Genomic DNA, 22,836 nt, shown 5'->3' on the forward strand with positions numbered 1-22,836 from the left:
CATCACTGTGTATATTACCCCTGTACTGTGACATCACTGGTTGTATTATCTCTGTACTGTGACATCACTGTGTGTATTATCCTGTACTGTGACATCACTGTGTATATTATCCCTGTACTGTGAAATCACTGTGTATATTACCCCTGTACTGTGACATCACTGTGTGTATTATCCCTGTACTGTGAAATCACTGTGTATATTATCCCTGTACTGTGACATCACTGTGTGTATTATCCCTGTACTGTGACATCACTGTGTGTATTATCCCTGTACTGTGACATCACTGTGTGTATTATCCCTGTACTGTGACATCACTGTGTATATTATCCCTGTACTGTGACATCACTGTGTATATTATCCCTGTACTGTGACATCACTGTGTGTATTATCTCTGTACTCTGACATCACTGTGTATATTATCCCTGTACTGTGACATCACTGTGTATATTTCCCCTGTACTGTGACATCACTGTGTGTATTATCCCTGTACTGTGACATCACTGTGTATATTATCCCTGTACTGTGACATCACTGTGTATATTATCCCTGTACTGTAACATCACTGTGTGTATTATCCCTGTACTGTGACATCACAGTGTATATTATCCCTGTACTGTGACATCACTGTGTATTATCCCTGTACTGTGACATCACTGTGTGTATTATCCCTGTACTGTGACATCACTGTGTATATTATCCCTGTACTGTGACATCACTGTGTATATTATCCCTGTACTGTGACATCACTGTGTATATTATCCCTGTACTGTGACATCACTGTGTGTATTATCCCTGTACTGTGACATCACTGTGTGTATTATCCCTGTACTGTGACATCACTGTGTATATTATCCCTGTACTGTGACATCACTGTGTATATTATCCCTGTACTGTGACATCACTGTGTGTATTATCCCTGTACTGTGACATCACTGTGTATATTATCCCTGTACTGTGACATAACTGTGTGTATTATCCCTGTACTGAGACATCACTGTGTGTATTATCCCTGTACTATGACATCACTGTGTGTATTATCCCTGTACTGTGACATCACTGTGTATTATCCCTGTACTGAGACATCACTGTGTATTATCCCTGTACTGAGACATCACTGTGTATATTATCCCAGTACTGTGACATCACTGTGTGTATATTATCCCTGTACTGTGACATCACTGTGTATATTATCCCTGTACTGTGACATAACTGTGTGTATTATCCCTGTACTGAGACATCACTGTGTGTATTATCCCTGTACTGTGACATCACTGTGTGTATTATCCCTGTACAGTGACATCACTGTGTATATTATCCCTGTACTGTGACATCACTGTGTGTATTATCCCTGTACTGTGACATCACTGTGTATTATCCCTGTACTGAGACATCACTGTGTATTATCCCTGTACTGTGACATCACTGTGTATTATCCCTGTACTGAGACATCACTGTGTATTATCCCTGTACTGAGACATCACTGTGTATATTATCCCTGTACTGTGACATCACTGTGTATATTATCCCTGTACTGTGACATCACTGTGTATATTATCCCTGTACTGTGACATCACTGTGTGTATTATCCCTGTACTGTGACATCACTGTGTATTATCCCTGTACTGTGACATCACTGTGTATTATCCCTGTACTGTGACATCACTGTGTATATTATCCCTGTACTGTGACATCACTGTGTGTATTATCCCTGTACTGTGACATCACTGTGTGTATTATCCCTGTACTGTGACATCACTGTGTGTATTATCCCTGTACTGTGACATCACTGTGTATATTATCCCTGTACTGTAACATCACTGTGTGTATTATCCCTGTACTGTGACATCACTGTGTGTATTATCCCTGTACTGTGACATCACTGTGTGTATTATCCCTGTACTGTGACATCACTGTGTATATTATCCCTGTACTGTGACATCACTGTGTATATTATCCCTGTACTGTGACATCACTGTGTGTATTATCCCTGTACTGAGACATCACTGTGTATTATCCCTGTACTGAGACATCACTGTGTATATTATCCCTGTACTGTGACATCACTGTGTATATTATCCCAGTACTGTGACATCACTGTGTATATTATCCCTGTACAGTGACATCACTGTGTATATTAAAAAATAAAAAATAAATAAAAAAAAAACATAATCCCTGAGATAATAGTAATATACCACAAAAGGCATCAGTGACTGTATATTACACCGCTATGTACTGAGGGGACGTCCCGTATATACACGTCTATACATCCCCCTGAGCCCCGTACACACAGTCCCCCCGGTCACTCACGCGGTATATTCCTCACCCCCCGGCCTCCTCCTCGCTTTCCTCCGCTCTCCCGTTAGGCTTCAACTCCACAACCAGGCCGCTTCGCTTTCCCGTTACCCTGACAACGGGGTAGAGAACCACGTGCTCAAAACGCTCCTATCACGGCTTGCATCACTTAAGCGCCACCCGGCGGTGAATGGTTTGAATTGCTCTAGAATGAAAGTTCTATGGTCTTTCATGGGATTATGTTATGTTGTGAAATTATCCGGTCACGTGATTTCCAAACATGTAATATGTTGCGCACCTCACAACTTTGCGCAAATGAAAGAAAACCCCTGGATAGGGCAACAAGGGGGAAAAGCTCGCACACATTCCTACATCAGCTGATCAGCAAAATACATTTGTGCAAAAATATGCGCAAAATGTTTTTTTCCGCAAGTGATAAACTCAGCGCATCACCCAGTTTTTATGCTAACCAGGCTCCCTGCAAGCACACAAGAAAATTGACGAAAACAGCACAGACAGCAAATAAAGTGCACAAAACCAGATGATAACTTTGGCGAAAGTCAACGTCATACACCCACAACGTTGCATGCACAGCGTGTTTTTATTTTGCGCATTGACTTGCACTGACATTATCATCTCATTTTGTGGTGTTTTCTTTATGTTATGCGGGCGCTTCTAGATGCACAAGTTGATGCGCTGAATTTTTCACCTGAGCAGAAATAATTATCTTGCGCCAATGTACTCCAGTAACCAGTGGCAGCAGGTAGGAAAGTCACATACTTACACAGCAGGTTTAGTATTTGTGCAAAAGTGTGCACTGTTGATTTGCGCAATGCGAAATCTGCTGCACAGGTGTGTGGTATTCCCAGCTGCTGTACAAAATGTATTATGTTGTGCAGGATACTTCATAAATTTGTGCAAATGTCAGGGTGAAAAGCTGAAGTACATTTGCGCAAAAAATTTAATAATAATAATAATAATATTAATAATAAAAATAATAATAACTTTTGCCAAACCAGTGCGTTTGCAAACCATAACCCCTGGAAGGGCACAATAAGAATAATAACAAGGCCAGCATAGACAAAATAAAGTTGTGCAAAATTGGATGAATTTTTAAGCGCAAGACAATGCACAAAATAGAAACGCACGCAATTTTGCAGGCACATGCCAGTTAATGATTCCTTCCTTCATGTTTAGTTCTGCTGACCTGGGTTCCTCTGTTGTGCACTACAGACAGATATTACTTATCATCTATATTACTCATTTCATTTTGAAGAATTTCTCTAGCGGAGATGACCCCCGCAATCTCATAAAGGGCTCCAAATTCACGTTTTAAGGCACGGTCACTCCATTTGTTGCCTTTGGGAGCTGCCGGAGATAGCCGAGTACAGTGCTATATATGGACAGAAAAAGACTATGGCCGACTTTAGGTGGCCGTTCACATTTAGTAACTATTGGCTTACAGTTATTCCTCCCAAACCCTCCATCACATCCATACTTCAGCATATTTATTTTGATGGCTAAAGAGGAAGGAGCAGTTGCCAGACACCGCCCGCAGCAGGTTATCTCCTCTAGGAACAAAAGAAAAAAAACACCTGCTATACGGTGGCACCCATATACATGTCGTCCCATTCAGACCCAGACTGACAATCTGCCTGGCCAGGCAGATTACTGGGTAGTGCTAGCAGGTATACAGAGGACTTCAGGTGCCATTTGTAGAGATAGTACTTACATGACTATAAAGTTGCACTAGGATGTCCCCCCTCGTATACAATGTGTGATAGCCTGGGGGTGTAGGGTAGATGGGGTGTAGCTGTGCGGTAATTAAAGGGTGTCTGATTAACCCTTTCTATTCGTGACGCATGGGTGAATGCTCCTCTGCCATGCTTGTCCTACCGCCACCCTTCCCAAGAGCGATAGGGAGGTATGGAATAATTGAATGTCCACAACTGGAGAGTTTGCTGAAAACAGTCGGAACTTTAACTGAAGATTTTATGCAAGCTTCATAACTGGAACAGTCTCTTAGAGATTGACAGTGGTTGGGACCTCGTGAGTCTATTGAGCTTAGGAAGATAATTGTTGCGGTGATCCACTGGATTTAGGGGTTTAGATTCTGTCCAGTAATCACGCTAGCTTTAGCGGGGATTGAGATTTTAACTCACAGTTTAGTTTAGGCTGAGGCCGGCAGGTTTTCTGGCCTAGCTTGTCTTTGAAAGTTGCGCAGATCCGTCCTGCTAGTCCGGCATCCACGAGAGCAGCAACCCAAGAGACCGATCATTGGCTACAGTTCCCTTATATGGGTAGGGGCTGGATTAAAGCTCATTGGTCCAGTACTTCTGTCAATCATCTTTACAAAGGGTTATGGGTAAACATGTGACCCAAGGACCTACAAAGGTCCTCCAACATACCATAGAGGAGTTAAGATAGTCACATGACCGAAGGTCCTGTGACGCTACCAAGGTAAGTACTAATAATATACATTATATTAATTATATACATTATCAAATATGTACACATAAACATTATAAAATGAGAGAAAGAGGAGGCGACTAGGGGCTGTCCCACCTGGGGGACCCTACCTGAACGTAGTGACTCTGACTTTGGGGACCACCATACAAGGTACGGTATGCAATACAGTACTGGGACACCACAAATGCATCAGTATTGGTGCAGGTGCTTTATGGTGCATCTATTCCTCAGTCCCTTTCCCATCCTTGAGTTCACCCAAACCTGTGTATTGTAAAAATGTGTAGGCTGAAGTGGAAGGTGCACTATCATAGATGGGTGAGGAGGTGGTGCACTATAAAGAATGGGGGGTAAGGGGTACACTACACTGTAAAGAATGGGGGGCTAGGGGAGTGCTCAGGGGCATGACGTGACATCACAAGGGGGCGTGGCGTGATGTCATGTCTCCAGTCCCGAAAACCTTGTGGTTTCCGAAACTGGAGACACAGCCCTGCATAGAATGCGGATGCTGCAGGGAGATCGCAGGGGCAGTGGCGTACCAAGGGGGGTGCGGAGGGGGCGACCCACCCCTGGTGCCACTCACGATGGGGGTGCCAGGGGTGGACTGACCCGCCGCTGCTACTGAGGTCCGGGACACTCGTCCCAGATGCCCAGCAGACAGCGGTGCCTTCTTCTGTATGCGCGATACACGCACATACAGGAGAAGACGTCCCCTCTGTGTGAGCCGCATCTGCAGCTTACACAGAGGAGACGTGACCTCCGCCCCCACGCAGCACACAGAACAGGCGCCGGTGACGTCACTCATCCGGCACCTGTACTGTTGAGGGGAGAAGACGCGGGCCCTGCTGCTGAGGAGATCACTGCGTGGGATATCCGGTGAGCATCCTTTTTTATTTTTTCCCCCCTCAACTCTGCATATACCTATGGGTGAGGGGGGATACTCTGCATATACCTATGGGGAAGAGGGGGGGGGGTTACTCTGCATAAACCTATGGGGAAGATGGGGGGTTACTCTGCATATAACTGGGGGGGGGGGTTACTCTGCATATACCTATGGGGAAGGGGGGATACTCTGCATATCCCTATGGGGAAGAGGGGGGGGGAGTTACTCTGCATATACCTATGGGGAAGGGGGGGGGTTACTCTGCAAATACCTATGGGGAAGGGGGGGGGGAGTTACTCTGCATATACCTATGGGGAAGGGTGGGGGGCTAACTGCTGCCTATACCTTTGGGGGAGGGAGGTTAACTCTGCTGCCTTTACCTACAGGGAAGGGGAGGGGTTAACTCTGCTGCCTATACCTACAGGGAAGGAGGGGGCTACATAACTTTATACCTGGATGCCTAACTACTTACCTACATACCCAGCTACCTAACTATGTACATACCTGGCCTTCATATATGGCTGCATAACTACCTAGCTAGCCCCCTACCTACCTTACATGTCACCTACCTACATATCTGGCTTCCTGATCTACCTACCTAGTTACCTATTTACCTGGCTACCTACCTATATGCCCTTTTACTGTGCAGGACACTAAGGAGGGCATTATTACAGTTTGTGGGTCTATAGATGGAAAGATTGTAGAGGAGGGGAGAGCACTGGAAAAAATGCAGAGTCTAACATGTTTTTCCTGCAGATGTTAAGAGATCCACATAGCGGTCTTATCCGGACGGAGAAGAAAAGGAACAAGGACAACGCTGATCAGAAAAGACGAAATTGTGAGTCCCAAAATGTAACTGTAATCGCTTATATGGTGTACAGATCCTGCGTATAGCTGATATCTACCGCCATATGGTCCTGTATATAATCGCTTATATTGTATACAGATCCTTTATAGTATAGTGGTCTGTGTATTGTGGTTTTATTCAGTACAGTATGGCGGTATTATCCAGTTGTTGTGTGGTGGTATATATTTATTCCTTATATACCAGTATTATTGGTCATGGAAATTTACCTACGTTAAAGTGTTTCTTACATATATAAATTTTAGTTTATTGTGTGTGTGTGGAATTTGGGTTGAATAGGAGCGTGGCAGAAGATTGACGAGTTGCAGAGCCTAGCTTTTTTTTGGTCCGGGGACCCCGAGTGTTGTCAGTCCGCCCCTGGGGGGAGGGGAGGGAGGGGGTGTAATTAAGGGGGGGGGAGGAGGGGGTGTAATTAAAGGGGGGGAAGGGTGGGGGTGTAATTAAGGGTGGTTGGGGGTGTAATTAAAGGGGGGGGGGGGTGCAGGTGGGGTGGGTGCTAAACAAAGCGGACCGCCCTGGGGGCCAAATGCTCTAGGTACGGCCCTGCGCAGGGGGCTCCCAGCGATCAGACATCTCATTCTTTGGATAGGGCATAAGATGTTTTTGCCCGGAATACCCATTTAATGACCAAAATAAACGACAAACAAGAGCTGTGTGGTTTCCCACATTAATTTTTTTTTTCCTGAAACAATGCTGTGTCCATTATCTGGTAGTTTATAGTAAAATATAAAATGCCATACCTATATATAATGTTTTTTTGCTTAGGCATTGTAGGCATGGCTTCTAATATATTTCTCTATTGACTCCAAGTTAGTATCTAACCATAGTATTTTTGGCACAAAAATGAGTGAGTAGGGTGTTTTTTGGGGTGTTTTATCACAAAAATGCCAAGTGTAATCCCAGCCTTAGACTATGTTCAGGCAAAAATATGGCTTTAAGTGTATGTTCACACTAAGGAATTGGAGAGGAATTTCCATGAGTAATTCTGCTCGCTTATTCCTCTCCAATTCATTCAGCAGCGCCATACCCCATAGTATTTAGTTAACTTTCCTCTCCTCAGTTCATACTGAGGAAATTCCGCTAGCAGAATTCTGTCACAGAATTCCGTTCCGCATGAAGAATGAACATGTTCTTTCTTCATGCGGAATTCGGCTCGTAACTCCATAGAAGTCAATGTAAAAAATGTTGGCAGTCTGTCACGCTTCCGCGCGGACTTTGCACAGAATTTGCGCATTACTTGTGTGTCCTATCGTCTTTAATTTCCGCAAGGAAATCAGAGCGGAATTCCGCACAAATTCAGAGCAAATTCCGAACACAAAAAAAAACCTGCGTTTTTTAGCAGATTTTTTTAAACGAACGTTCCGCTCACACCTTAACCAGTGTGAACATACCCTTAAAATGGAAAACAATATGTCCATATTTTGAATCTGATGTGAACAATGAAAGTATATGGAAAAGTGGCTGTCAGTGCCCACAGTGTTTATAAATACGGACATCATTTATTTAATTGCGCACATTATCCGATTCAAAATATGGATGGATTTTATCCCTATTTTACGGATATATTTTTACTTTAATTTTATACTGTGTGAACATAGCTTCGTGGTGTTGTTGCTACGGGGTGGGGGTGTTGTTGTCACCCGGTGCGGTGACACCCTGACCCATCCTGGGATCTGGCCCCTCTGTGTGATCATAGCCTGAGCAGACGGGACTAGCAGAGGATGGCTCCCTGCCCAGGGGACTACTTATGGGCCGGCAGGGGACTTCAGTTCTTCACCATCACTGCCGGCAGAAACGTCTACCGGGCATGGAAAAAGATTTTACCATATATAATGTGCAGCCAGATTTACCCATCAGCCTTAAACCAAACTGATCTGGCTATGCCTATAACAACCAATCACAGTTCAACTTTCATTTTATCAAAGCTCAATAAGATATGCAAGCTAAGGCTGCATTCACACCTTGCTTTCAGCCTACAGTTGCCGGATACGGCTGGGGGAGGGGAAAACCGGGCTCTCCCATACCCCAGCCGGACCGGCGCTGAAATCCATTTACTTTAATGAGCCTGTTTGACTCCGGTCGGCTAATTTTGACCCGTATCCGGTTTTGTGGCCGGACCTAAAACCATAGTAAACGACGGTTTTAGGTCTGGTCAGGAAACCGGATATGGATCAAAAATGAGCCGACCGGAGTCACCGTTTGACTCCGGTCGGCTCTTTAACCCCTTCAGGACGGAGCCCATTTTGGCCTTAAGGACCGGAGCGTTTTTTGCACATCTGACCACTGTCACTTTAAACATTAATAACTCTGGAATGCTTTTAGTTATCATTCTGATTCCGAGATTGTTTTTTCGTGACATATTCTACTTTAACATAGTGGTAAATTTTTGTCGATACTTGCATCCTTTCTTGGTGAAAAATCCGTAAATTTGATGACAAATTTGAAAATTTAGCATTTTTCTAACTTTGAAGCTCTCTGCTTGTAAGGAAAATGGATATTACGAATACATTTTTTTTGGTTCACATATACAATATGTCTACTTTATGTTTGCATCATAAAATTGACGTGTTTTTACTTTTGGAAGACACCAGAGGGCTTCAACGGTCAGCAGCAATTTTCCGATTTTTCACAAAATTTTCAAACTCAGTATTTTTCAGGGACCAGTTCAGGTTTGAAGTGGATTTGAAGGGTCTTCATATTAGAAATACCCCATAAATGACCCCATTATAAAAACTACACCCTCCAAAGTATTCAAAATGACATTCAGTCAGCGTTTTAACCCTTTAGGTGTTTCACACGAATAGCAGCAAAGTGAAGGAGAAAATTCACAATCTTCATTTTTTACACTCACATGTTCTTGTAGACCCAATTTTTGAATTTTTACAAGGGGTAAAAGGACAAAATTTTTACTTGTATTTGTAGCCCAATTTCTCTCGAGTAAGCACATACCTCATATGTCTATGTAAAGTGTTCGGCGGGCGCAGTAGAGGGCTCAGAAGGGAAGGAGTGACAAGGGGATTTTGGAGAGTACGTTTTTCTGAAATGGTTTTTGGGGGGCATGTTACCTTTAGGAAGCCCTTATGGTGCCAGAACAGCAAAAAAAAACCACATGGCATACCATTTTGGAAACTAGACCCCTCGGGGAATGTAACATGGGATAAAGTGAACCTTAATACCCCACAGGTGTTTCACGACTTTTGCAAATGTGAAAAAAAAATAAATTTTTTTTACCTAAAATGCTTGTTTTACCCAAAAAATTTTATTTTTAAAAAGGGTAATAGCAGAAAATACCCCTAAAAATTTGAAGCCCAATTTCTCCCGATTCAGAAAACACCCCATATGGGGGTGAAAAGTGCTCTGCTGGCGCACTACAGGTCTCGGAAGAGAAGGAGTCACATTTGGCTTTTTGAACGCAAATTTTTCTCTGGGGGCATGCCGCATTTAGGAAGCCCCTATGGTGCCAGGACAGCAAAAAAAAAAACACATGGCATATCATTTTGGAAACTAGACCCCTCGGGGAACGTAACAAGGGGTTAAGTGAACCTTTATACCCCACAGGTGTTTCACGACTTTTGCATATGTAAAAAAAAAATTTTTTTTTACCTAAAATGCTTGTTTTCCCAAAAATTTTACATTTTTAAAAAGGGTAAAAGCAGAAAATACCCCCCAAAATTTGTAACACAATTTCTCCCGAGTACGGAGATACCCCATATGTGACCCTAAACTGTTGCCTTGAAATACGACAGGGCTCCAAAGTGAGAGCGCCATGCGCATTTGAGGCCTAAATTAGGGATTGCATAGGGGTGGACATAGGGGTATTCTACGCCAGTGATTCCCAAACAGGGTGCCTCCAGCTGTTGCAAAACTCCCAGCATGCCTGGACAGTCAACGGCTGTCCGACAATACTGGGAGTTGTTTTGCAACAGCTGGAGGCTCCGTTCTGGAAACAGTGGCGTACCAGACGTTTTTCATTTTTATTGGGGAGGGGAGGGGGGCTGTGTAGGGGTATGTGTATACGTAGTGTTTTTTACTTTTTATTTTATTTTTTGTGGTAGTGTAGTGTAGTGTTTTTAGGGTACAGTCGCACGGGCTGGGGTTCACAGTAGTTTCTCGCTGGCAATTTGAGCTGCAGCAGAAAGTTTGCGGCAGCTCAAATTTGCAGCTAGATACTTACTGTAATCCTTCGCCCATGTGAGTGTACCCTGTACGTTCACATTGGGGGGGGGGGGTCATCCAGCTGTTGCATAACTACAACTCCCAGCATGCCCGTTGGCTGTCGGTGACTGCTGAGAGTTGCAGTTTTGCAACAACTGTAGGCACACTGGTTATGTATCACTGAGTTTGTGACCTAACTCAGTGTTTCACAACCAGTGTGCCTCCAGCTGTTGCAAAACTACAACTCCCAGCATGTACGGTGCATGGTGTACGGTGACCGCTGAGAGTTGTAGTTTGCAACAGCTGGAGGCACACCGGTCGTGAAACACTGAGTTAGGTAAAAAAAAACTCTGAGGTTCACAACCAGTGTGCCTTCAGCTGTTGCAAAACTACAACTCTCAGCAGTCACCGACAGCCAACGGGCATGCTGGGAGTTGTAGTTATGCAACCAGCAGATGCACCACTACAACTCCCAGCATGCACTTTAGCTGTTTGTGCAAGCTGGGAGTTGTAGTTAGACAACAGCTGAAGGTACACTTTTCCATAGAAAGAATGTGCCTCCAGCTGTTGCAAAACCATAAGTCCCAGCATGCCCATAAGGGAATGCTGGGAGTTGTGGTGGTCTGCCTTCTGCTGTTGCATAACTACAGCTCCCAGCATGCCCTTTTTGCATGCTGGGAGCTGTTGGTAAGCAACAGCAGGAGGCTGTCACTCACCTCCAACGATCCAGACGCTGCAGGTCAGTCCCGCCGCCGCAGCTGCTCCTGGGGCCCCGATCCCAACAGGGGCGCCGGGGATCGGGGTCCCCAGCACCCGGGGTGCACGTCCCGCACCCGCTCACGTCCTCCAGAAGAGGGGCGGAGCGGTTGCGGGAGTGACACCCGCAGCAGGCGCCCTGATTGGTCGGCCGGTAATCCGGCCGACGAATCAGGGCGATCGTGAGGTGGCACCAGTGCCACCTCACCCCTGCAGGCTCTGGCTGTTCGGGGCCGTCAGAGACGGCCCCGAACAGCCAGTAATTCCGGGTCACCGGGTCACTGGAGACCCGATTGACCCGGAATCGCCACAGATCGCTGGACTGAATTGTCCAGTGATCTGCGGCGATCGCCGACATGGGGGGGCATAATGACCCCCCTGGGCGATATGCCGGGATGCCTGCTGAACGATTTCAGCAGGCATCCGGCTCCGGTCCCCAACCGGCTAGCGGTGGGGGCCGGAATTCCCACGGGCGTATGGATACGCCCTCGGTCCTTAAGGACTCGGGATTCAGGGCGTATCCATACGCCCTATGTCCTGAAGAGGTTAAAGTAAATGAATTGGAGCGCCGGTCCGGCTGGGGTATGGGAGAGCCCGGTTTGCCCCTCCCCCAGCCGGATCCTGCAACTGTAGGCTGAGAACAAGGTGTGAATGCAGCCTTAGCTGTGATTGGTTGCTATGGGCAACACCAGACAGTCTGGCTTTCAAGCAGATTGATCTGGGCCATTGATCTGGGCCATTTGTTTTCAATCTATTTTACTGCAGTTTACACTGTGTGCTTCACGCAGCATAAAAGGGGTTAGAATATGGTGATACAAAGCAATAAAAAGGTTTTATTCATATATAAGTAGTAAAACACAACAAATATTATATAAATTGGTTATTACTGTAACCATGTTGACCTGTAGAATATATTTAACAGGTCAGTTTTACCACATGGTGAATGGCGAATATATGGATCCCCACAAATGTTGCAGAATCATGTTTTTTTTCCCAATTTTGTGGTAGAGGTTGTGATGCAGGGCAGATGGAATTACCCCGGGGGGCAGATGGCATTAACCCCTTGTGTTCGTGATGCCAGGGCATGGTTTATCTTCAATACCAGACGAAGGTATACCACTGGATCCTGGGCTAGGCACGGGTGCAATAATGACTCCGACGCCAAGTTACGGAACAACGGTAGTTTTACTGAGTTAGACAGGTGGAATAGTCTATACAGCTTAGTCAGGCCCACGGAGGTGACCAGTGACCTTAGGGCTTGCTGGGACTTTTAGTGGACTGGGACAATTTTGATGCAGGCCACGCTGACTGAAGACAGGTTGACTTTGACTGACTTGACTGAGACTGACTAAACCCTGTTTGTAGCTTACCAGGGTTTGACTGGGACCTGGGGGTAGTAAACTTGTAGACTTGTGGCTGCGTGGTTGACTTGAGGCCTCCTCTGGACTCCAGACACACTCTTAGGACTTGACTGCACTGGACCTCAGCAAAGATTTAAAGGGGTGCTCCGCTGCTCAGCGTTAGGAACAAACTGTTCCGAACGCTGGAGACGGCGCCGAGCAGCGGAGTACCCCTTTAACTGGAAATCAAGAGACTGAGCTAGCTCCTCCAAGGGCTTATATGCGGGTTACTTGGAGGGGTTTCATAGGTCACGCTAAGGTCACATGGTCACTGATACCTCACTGGGTTACAATCACATGACACTGGTTAATCACATGTCAACGGTTCTTAAAGACATATGGGGAGATTTATCAAAACCTGTCCAGAGGAAAAGTTGCCCAATTGCCCAAAGCAACCAATCAGATCGCTTCTTTCACTTTGCAGTGGCCTTGTTAAAAATGAAAGAAGCGATCTTATTGGTTGCTAAAGGAAACTGGGCAACTTCTCCTCTGGACAGGTTTTGATAAATCTCCCCCATAACACTTTTATATACAATACACAGCATAAAGATAACTGTACAGGGGGAACAGGTGCAGGGCAGGCCCAGGGGACACAGCAGGGAGGCTGCCTGACAGGGCAGCTAGGGTACAGGGGTAAAACTCCTGTACTGGACCACCACAATTTCACCCATACATAATTCATTATTGGTTTGTAGTCCATTTTGTGGTAAAATGAAGGACATTGGGCTCTGCAATAAAAAAAAGGCCTTTGTAGATAAAAATAAATAAATAAAAGAGTTATGGCGCCTAGAAGGCAAGGATGAAAAAAACAATAATATTAAAATGTTCTGGTGTTCAACAGGTTAAATCTGCATTCCTGGAGAATAAATGATCTAAGGCCAGTAGCTAGTATTAGAAATTTAATAACAAGACCAACAAAATGGCTGCCGTTTGCTTTGATATCCTTGGCAAGACATGACATCACAAAACCAACACTGTGTGACATCACAATGATGTACTTGTACAAAAGAAGGAGACACAGCTGGAGCTGCTGAGTTGTGGCTGAAGAGGCTGAAGATTTAGCTGAAGAAAGAAGCTGCTGAAGATACAGATGGAGAAAGCGGGATCCCTTTTATGGGGGATCTATTGAAAAGTGTCTAAGTATCACTGTATCGTATAGAGTAGAAGTATCATTGCATTGTATTGTATAGAGATGAATAAGTATCATTGCATTGTATTTTATAGAGATGAATAAGTATCATTGCATTGTATTGTATAGAGATGAATAAGTATCATTGTATTGTATAGAGATGAATAAGTATCATTGCATTGTATTTTATAGAGATGAATAAGTATCATTGCATTGTATTGTATAGAGATGTATAAGTACCATTGTGTTGTATAGAGATGATAATAGTCACACTCAGCAGCAGGAGGCAGACGATAGACGTGATCCAGGGTTATGTCCGATCGCCACTTGCGGGGTCAGGAAGGAATTATTTTTTCCCCTGAGATTGAAATCTCCGGGGTTTTTCTTCGCCTTCCTCTGGATTACCCGGCGGTGGCTCTTCTTCAGGTTTACTCTGTACTGGACCCGAGAAAGAGTCACAAGCTTCATTATTTAATAGACTATGAAACCTCTGCCTACTGCTAAGGACACTCTTAGAAGGGCATTAGCAGCTGTGACTACCACGTGATTTACTACTATTTGTAACTGGACTGGCCTCTGTTTTGGGGTACATGTCCAGGTGCAGTGTGGCTAATACCCCTGTAAGATCGCCCTAATAAAAATATAATTAAAAAGCGCAAATAAAGCTCTTTAATAAAAACGTGCATCTAAAAGATAAAAAGTGTCTCTGGTGTCATTTGTTCTAGAATTGTTAATAAATTCAGCCATGATAAAATCCATCGCCACTAGGACTGCAAGGACATGCGCCGCCACCATTGACAGCAATGTAGTACACGTGGGTTCTGGTGAAAAAAATTTAACATCTGCTGCGGAATTCTGCACGGTGCACTGCACAACAGAATCCCATTGAAGACATTGGGAGGCTGCTGCACAAGAAATGCTTTAGTGTGAAAAAAATAAATAAAAAACTTACCAGTTTATTCCATACTACATCAGGCACCTCTACACTGATCATCCCTGCCAGCGCAGTTCACATGTTTTACAATGTCAACACTACAGCCAATCTCAGGAAAAGAGGACATTAAACCCTGAGGCTATGTTCCCATGCCAGAATTTCTGTGTGGAATTCTGCATTTTAATTCAATGGGATTCTGCTGCGCTGTGCACATAGCAGGATTTTCAAGCCAGAAATTCAAATTCCGGTGTCCTCAGAAGAAATGGACTTGTCTATTCTTTCTGTGGACTCTGTATGGAATACATTGATGTCTATGAGATGACACATTTCCGGTGGTCTTAGGGCCGGCATGTTATGGCAGCGCTCTGCATTCAGGGGCAATGTCCACACAGAGATTTTCCGTACGGATATTGCCTTGTGAACATAGCCTGAGATTATGGATTGGCTGCAATAGTGACATGAGTATACAGGCACTTTATCTCTGTAGCCAAGTAAACAACGCTGACATGGAAGACCACAGCAGTGGCGCTTGACAGCGGGGAAGAAACAGGTATTAGGACAAGAATAAAACTGGATGAAGAACAGCACGGAATGGATGGAAGTAACCACCACCAAAACGACAATGAACCATCTGCAGAATAATCTCACAGTAAAGATTGTAGGTGACTGAATAACTCAAGGACCATGAGGTCATAAAGTATGGTGGTTAACCAAAAGTACCCAAATGGGTGACTTCTTGACAAATAGCATGCCCTGGTTGGGAAACACTAGCATACACACACCTAACAGGGACTGCAACTCCCAGCATACACACACACACCTAACAGGGACTACAACTTCCAGCATACACACACACACACCTAACAGGGACTACAACTCCCAGCATGCACACACACCTAACAGGGACTACAACTCCCAGCATACACACACCTAACAGAGACTACAACTCCCAGCATACACACACACACACACCTAACAGGGACTACAACTCCCAGCATACACACACACCTAACAGAGACTACAACTCCCAGAATACACACACACACACACACACACACCTAACAGGGACTACAACTCCCAGCATGCACACACACACACACACACACACCTAACATGAACTACAACTCCCAGCATACACACACACCTAACAGGGACTACAACTCCCAGCATACACACACACACGCCTAACAGGGACTACAACTCCCAGAATACACACACACATAACAGGGACTACAACTCCCAGCATGCACACACACACACCTAACAGGGACTACAACTCCCAGCATACACACACACCTAACAGGGACTACAACTCCCAGCATGCACACACACACCTAACAGGGACTACAACTCCCAGCATACACACACACACACACACCTAACAGGAACTACAACTCCCAGCATACACACACACCTAACAGGGACTACAACTCCCAGCATACACACACACACACACCTAACAGGGACTACAACTCCCAGCATACACACACACCTAACAGGGACTACAACTTCCAGCATACACACACCTAACAGGGACTACAACTCCCAGCATACACACACACCTAACAGGGACTACAACTCCCAGCATACATACACACACCTAACAGGGACTACAACTCCCAGCATAAATACATACACCTAACAGGGACTACAACTCCCAGCATACACACACACACACCTAATAGAGACTACAACTCCCAGCACAAACACAAAGCTAACAGGGACTACAACTCCCAGCATACACACACCTAACAGGGACTACAGCTCCCAGCATACACACACCTAACAGGGACTACAACTCCCAGCATACATACACCTAACAGGGACTACAACTCCCAGCATAAATACACACACCTAACAGGGACTACAACTCCCAGAATACACACACACACACCTAACAGGGACTACAACTTCCAGAATACACACATATAACAGGGACTACAACTCCCAGCATACACACACCTAACAGGGACTACAACTCCTAGAATACACACACACCTAACAGGGACTACAACTCCCAGCATACACACACACACTTAACAGAGACTACAACTCCCAGCATACACACACACACACCTAACATGGACTACAACTCCCAGCATACACACACCTAACAGGGACTACAACTCCCAGCATACACACACCTAACAGGGACTACAACTCCCCGCATACACACACACACACACACCTCACATGGACTACAACTCCCAGCATACACACACCTAACAGGGACTACAACTCCCAGCATACACACACCTAACAGGGACTACAACTCCCAGCATACATACATACACCTAACAGGGACTACAACTCCCAGCATACACACACCTAACAGGGACTACAACTCCCAGCATACATACATACACCTAACAGGGACTACAACTCCCAGCATACACACACACCTAACAGGGACTACAACTTCCAGCATACACACACATATAACAGGGACTACAACTCCCGGCATACACACACCTAACAGGGACTACAACTCCCATCATACACACACCTAACAGGGACTACAACTCCCAGCATACACACACCTAACAGGGACTACAACTCCCATCATACATACACACACCTAACAGGGACTACAGCTCCCAGGATAAATACACACACACCTAACAGGGACTACAACTCCCAGCATGCACACACACCTAACAGAGACTACAACTCCCAGCATACACACACACCTAACAGGGACTACAACTCCCAGCATACACACACACACACACACACCTAACAGGGACTACAACTTCCAGCATACACACATATAACAGGGACTACAACTCCCAGCATACACACACCCAACAGGGACTACAACTCCCAGCATACACACACCTAACAGGGACTACAACTCCCAGCATACATACACACACCTAACAGGGACTACAACTCCCAGCATAAATACACACACATAACAGCGACTACAACTCCCAGCATACACACACACCTAACAGAGACTACAACTCCCAGCATACACACACACCTAACAGGGACTACAACTCCCAGCATACACACACACACCTAACAGGGACAACAACTCCCAGCATACACACACCTAACAGGGACTACAACTCCCAGCATACATACACCAAACAGGGACTACAACTCCCAGCATACACACACCTAACAGGGACTACAACTCCCAGCATACACACACACCTAACAGAAACTGCAACTCCCAGCATACATACACACCTAACAGGAACTACAATTCCCAGCATAAATACACACACCTAACAGGGACTACAACTCCCAGCATACACACACACCTAACAGGGACTACAATTCCCAGCATCCTCAGGCAGAGATTTATTCCCAGTCCCTGCAGTGTATGAATCCCCAGTCCGTGTACAGCAAACACAGTCAGACATGAGGAACAGTGCTCTAGCTTCTAGACCTGCTCTAGCCATGCTCCTCTCTCCCCTGCTTTGGCTTTCCGTGGAGATCTGAGGCCTCAGCTAGGGGAGATAAGAGATGGGGCGTGTACTTCTCCCCGTGGAGATCTGCGTCCTCTGACCTCGGGGAGATGAGGGAGGTGGCGTGTACCTCCTCTCTCCCCTTGCTTTGCCCTCCCCCAGCTCTAGCTTCGGAAATCTTCGGAGAGCTGGGGGAGGAGCAGATGCAAGAATTGATGGGGGTGCAACAATCCACCTCACACTGGCCCTCCCCTGTACTCCATCTGTATGCGCGCTCCAGAAAGAGAGCACAGCATACAGGAAGAAGGGCGGATGCTGGCCCAGCCAGGCTTCTGATGACGTCGTGCCTGCCGGGCCACGCCCACTTCCTGCCCTCGTATACTGCTCAACACTGAGCTACCGAAGATGCTATGAAAAAGGTATATACATGAGGTTTTAAACAAAAATAAATACAGGGATAGAGATAGTTAGCGTCAGGGACAGATGGGGAGGGGGATTAGGGAAAGTTTAGTTGATGACAGGTGCTCTTTAAGATAAGTCGACCTCGACGTCTGTCCCCTAAGGCAGAGGGACAAAGTGCAACAGTTGCTTTTTTTTTTAACAGTTCTGGGCATAATTTTTTAAATGTCCATTATTCAGGCTGTATGAACACAACAGGAGAAATTAGTATTATTATTTTTTCTTTTATGTTTAGGTGAACAAAATTATTCATTTTTTTGATGTACAAACATGAGTACTGATAAACTCACGAACAGGAATATTCTGTTCACGAATTTAGTAACAGGATGACATTATAAGACATTAGATACATCCTAACACTTTTACTTACTTATATTATAAATCTCACTTGACATTTTTATTTATCACATTAGTTACCTGTTTAGTACACTGGAGTAAGATAAACCTTACCTAGGTTACCTTTTTGAATACGTGTATACACTTAGGCTTACAGGAGCGCCTTCTGGCCAGGAAGAGCATCCTGAACACGTAAAGAGAACAAAGTTAGCGTACATAACAGTGGCAGAAATTGAATACTGACATAGGCTACAATCCCTTAACCCTTTAACGACGCAGGACGTATATTTACGTCCTGCGCCGGCTCCCGCGATATGAAGCGGGGTCGCGCTGCGACCCCACATCACATCACGTCGGTCCCGGCGCTCATCAACGGCCTGGACCCGCGGCTAATACCACACATCGCCAATCACGGCGATGTGCGGTATTAACCCTTTAGAAGCGGCGGTCAAAGCTTTGACCGCCACTTCTAAAGCGAAAGTGAAAGTATCCCGGCTAGTCAGTCGGGTTGTTCGGGACCGCCGCGGTGAAATCGCGCTGTCCCGAACAGCTAGCAGGACACCGGGAGGGCCCTTACCTGCCTCCTCGGTGTCCGATCGACGAATGACTGCTCCGTGCCTGAGATCCAGGCAGGAGCAGTCAAGCGCCGATAACGCTGATCACAGGCGTGTTAATACACGCCAGTGATCAGCATAGGAGATCAGTGTGTGCAGTGTTATAGGTCCCTATGGGATCTATAACACTGCAAAAAAAAAGTAAAAAAAAGTGTTAATAAAGGTCATTTAACCCCTTCCCTAATAAAAGTTTGAATCACCCCCCTTTTCCCATAAAAAAAATAAAACAGTGTAAATAAAAATAAACATATGTGGTATCGCCGCGTGCGTAAATGTCCGAACTATAAAAATATATCATTAATTAAACCGCACGGTCAATGGCGTACGCGCAAAAAAATTCCAAAGTCCAAAAAAGCGTATTTGGTCACTTTTTATACCATTAAAAAATGAATAAAAGTGATCAAAAAGTCCGATCAAAACAAAAATCATACCGATAAAAACTTCAGATCACAGCGCAAGAAATGAGCCCTCATAACGCCCTGTACGTGAAAAAATAAAAATGTTATAGGGGTCAAAAAAGGACATTTTTAAACGTATACATTTTCCTGCATGTAGTTATGATTTTTTCCAGAAGTACGACAAAATCAAACCTATATAAGTAGGGTCTCATTTTAACCGTATGGACCTACAGAATAATAAAAAGGTGTCATTTTTACCGAAATATGCACTGCGTAGAAACAGAAGCCCCCAAAAGTTACAAAATGGCGTTTTTTCTTCGATTTTGTCGCACAATGATTTTTTTTTCCGTTTCGTCGTGAATTTTTGGGTAAAATGACTGATGTCACTACAAAGTAGAACTGGTGACCCAAAAAATAAGCCATAATATGGATTTTTAGGTGGAAAATTGAAAGGGTTATGATTTTTAAAAGGTAAGGAGGAAAAAACGAAACTGCAAAGACGGAAAAACCCTGAGTCCTTAAGGGGTTAAAGTTTTGTATTTTTTATTTTACTTAGAATATTAGATATTTTTTTGTTTTGTGTACTAAGTTAGAGTGAGGTAGGTACACTAAAGTGATTATTTGATGTACTATGTGTACAGGAATTATTTGAAGAGTCAGTCTTGGTATCTTAATTACCCTGAGTAGACCTTTGAGAACGACGCAACACCATATCTGACTATTCGGAACCTCGTCGATCAACAACCCTCGGACGACTTCAGTCCCTGAGGGACCAGCTTGAGGTCTGGAAGCAGGAGTAAGATCCCTGTCTGGACTGAGAGAACCCATTGAAATAGGCGTTGCTTGGAGTTGCCACTGGAGACTCATTAGAACCGGGCGAGGAGATCAAAGATGGTTGGACTGGGGCTGACCGCGGTACACCACAGAACATTGCAGGCTGATGAGGGGAGAACATTGGAACGTCCATTGATGGATGAATCCCTTCTCCTGGAACATATTCTCTCACCGGTCTTGCAGCTGGGGGAGTAGGAGGTGGTGGCTTTGGCAACTCTTCTTTTAGACATAGTTTAATCCTATTTCTGTGGACCACCTGTGGTTCTGTGGTGGCCACGGGTGAGGTCCGCAGCCACCACTACGCTGGGGTTAGCTACTCGGTTCTTGGGGGTATTAACCCAGGGCCGGATGGTATTAACCCTTAATATCACGTGACGCCACTGTAGTCTTGGTATCTCCCGGGGTACTACAGGTCCGGGGAACTCCGTGTCCCCACAGGCTAGCAAGGAAAGAATTGACTCCACACTAGGTTGCAGTTTAACGTAGGCTTTACTAACTTGAAGATAGGTGGTACAATCTCCACAGCGCTCAACCAAAGTCTCCCAAAGGGTTAACAGACAGTCTCTAGAGGACCACACAGCTTGCAGTGCCTGGACTTAATATTGCATATATGCTTGGCTCTTACGGCCGGACTAGGAGTTTTAGGTCTGCACTATATTAGGCTTGAGATTAAGGTCACTTACTGAAGTGTCGGTAGATTTGTGGCTTTTCGGCGGAAGGTAATGAATTGTCCTTTAGGAATTCTGTGATCAAGGCTGAAGTAAAGGCTTGCTATTTCTCCACTCTGTACTCTGACTTGAAAATGAGTTGCTTTACTCTGAACTCAACTTCTCTCCTGAACTCCTGCACTCCACTCCACTCAGCTTCTCTCCACACTTGAACTCTCCAGAACTGCTGACCCCTGAACTGTGCTCCTCAACTCCACTGAACTCCACCTAGACTGAACTACACAGGAAATGCCACCCCTTATGAGGGAAGGCTAAACTAAAGCCCATTGGCCAGGCAGCTGTGGACCATAGAGTTGTCTGTCTCTCCTTTGGGATTAACAATAAAGTTACATACAAGTAATAACATAATACCTTACACAAAAGTTTAGTCTAGCCCTCAGTCCTCCACTCTCACATACCCTGACTAGGCATGAGGTTGCTAGGTAACATACTTAAAGCTACAGATACCTAATAACAGATTATTAAATTATAACAGTGCAAATACATATTAGAAATGGTTGAGTCCCTGCAGGGGAGTCCCCAGGACACTGGAGGTCTCAATCTGACAGGGCCTACAATACCTTGACACAATATAGCTGTACTGGGACACCACAGTTCAAATCCCTCCTTTTGTATCAGGATACGGCATTGCAGTAATAGTGTTGGGCTCTGTCTCCAGAGGGAATCCAGCTTATGTGACCTGGGAAATTTTCTGAGCCACACTCTGTCTCCAAGTTGCAATGGTGTGGTTGAAGCATGCCAATTGTAATCTCTTTGCAGTCGGCCCTGAGCTTCATCCATCTTCTTTTCAAAAATCTCTTTAGCCTCTGCAATCCTCCTTCGGTGCTCAGAGACCCAATCTGGTGAGGTCTGGGGGGAGTTGTTAAAAGGGGCTTGTAATCCAAAAGCCCTATCCTTTGGCAGCTGACCATGTTGTCCCATCATAAGGAAGAACGGAGTGTACCCTGTGGAGCAGTGGTAGGTGTTATTGTAGATTTCCAGCAGCTCAGGCAGGAGTCGGGGCCACTCTTCGTCTCTAGAGACAGACGCTGCTCTCAGCATATAAATGAACACCTGATTGATCCTTTCACACAATCCATTCCCCTGAGAATGATAGGCTGTGGTCCGGAGTTTCTTGCAATCATGGAACTGGTAGAGTTCTTTAAACAGCTGAGCTTCAAAGGCAGTC

At 45.1% G+C, this 22,836-nt stretch overlaps 1 protein-coding gene across 4 annotated transcripts in view; it reads right to left on the reverse strand.

Moving 5' to 3' along the window:
• Window positions 1-22,836, reverse strand: part of IFT140 (intraflagellar transport 140) — a 128,202-nt gene that overhangs the window by 94,434 nt on the left and 10,932 nt on the right. Inside the window, exon 2 of one of the 4 annotated variants that reach the window (XM_056533601.1) lies at window positions 19,209-19,278. The exons of 1 other annotated variant lie outside the window; for it this stretch is intronic. The gene's annotated coding sequence lies outside the window, so the exon portion shown is untranslated. Of the gene's footprint in view, window positions 1-2,307; window positions 2,456-19,208; window positions 19,279-22,836 lie in introns of those variants that run through there. 2 more of the 4 variants (XM_056533599.1, XM_056533600.1) reach the window with 2 other exon arrangements.

This window comes from Hyla sarda, chromosome 8 (assembly GCF_029499605.1).
Source record: "Hyla sarda isolate aHylSar1 chromosome 8, aHylSar1.hap1, whole genome shotgun sequence".
Classification (NCBI taxonomy): Eukaryota; Metazoa; Chordata; class Amphibia; order Anura; family Hylidae; genus Hyla; species Hyla sarda.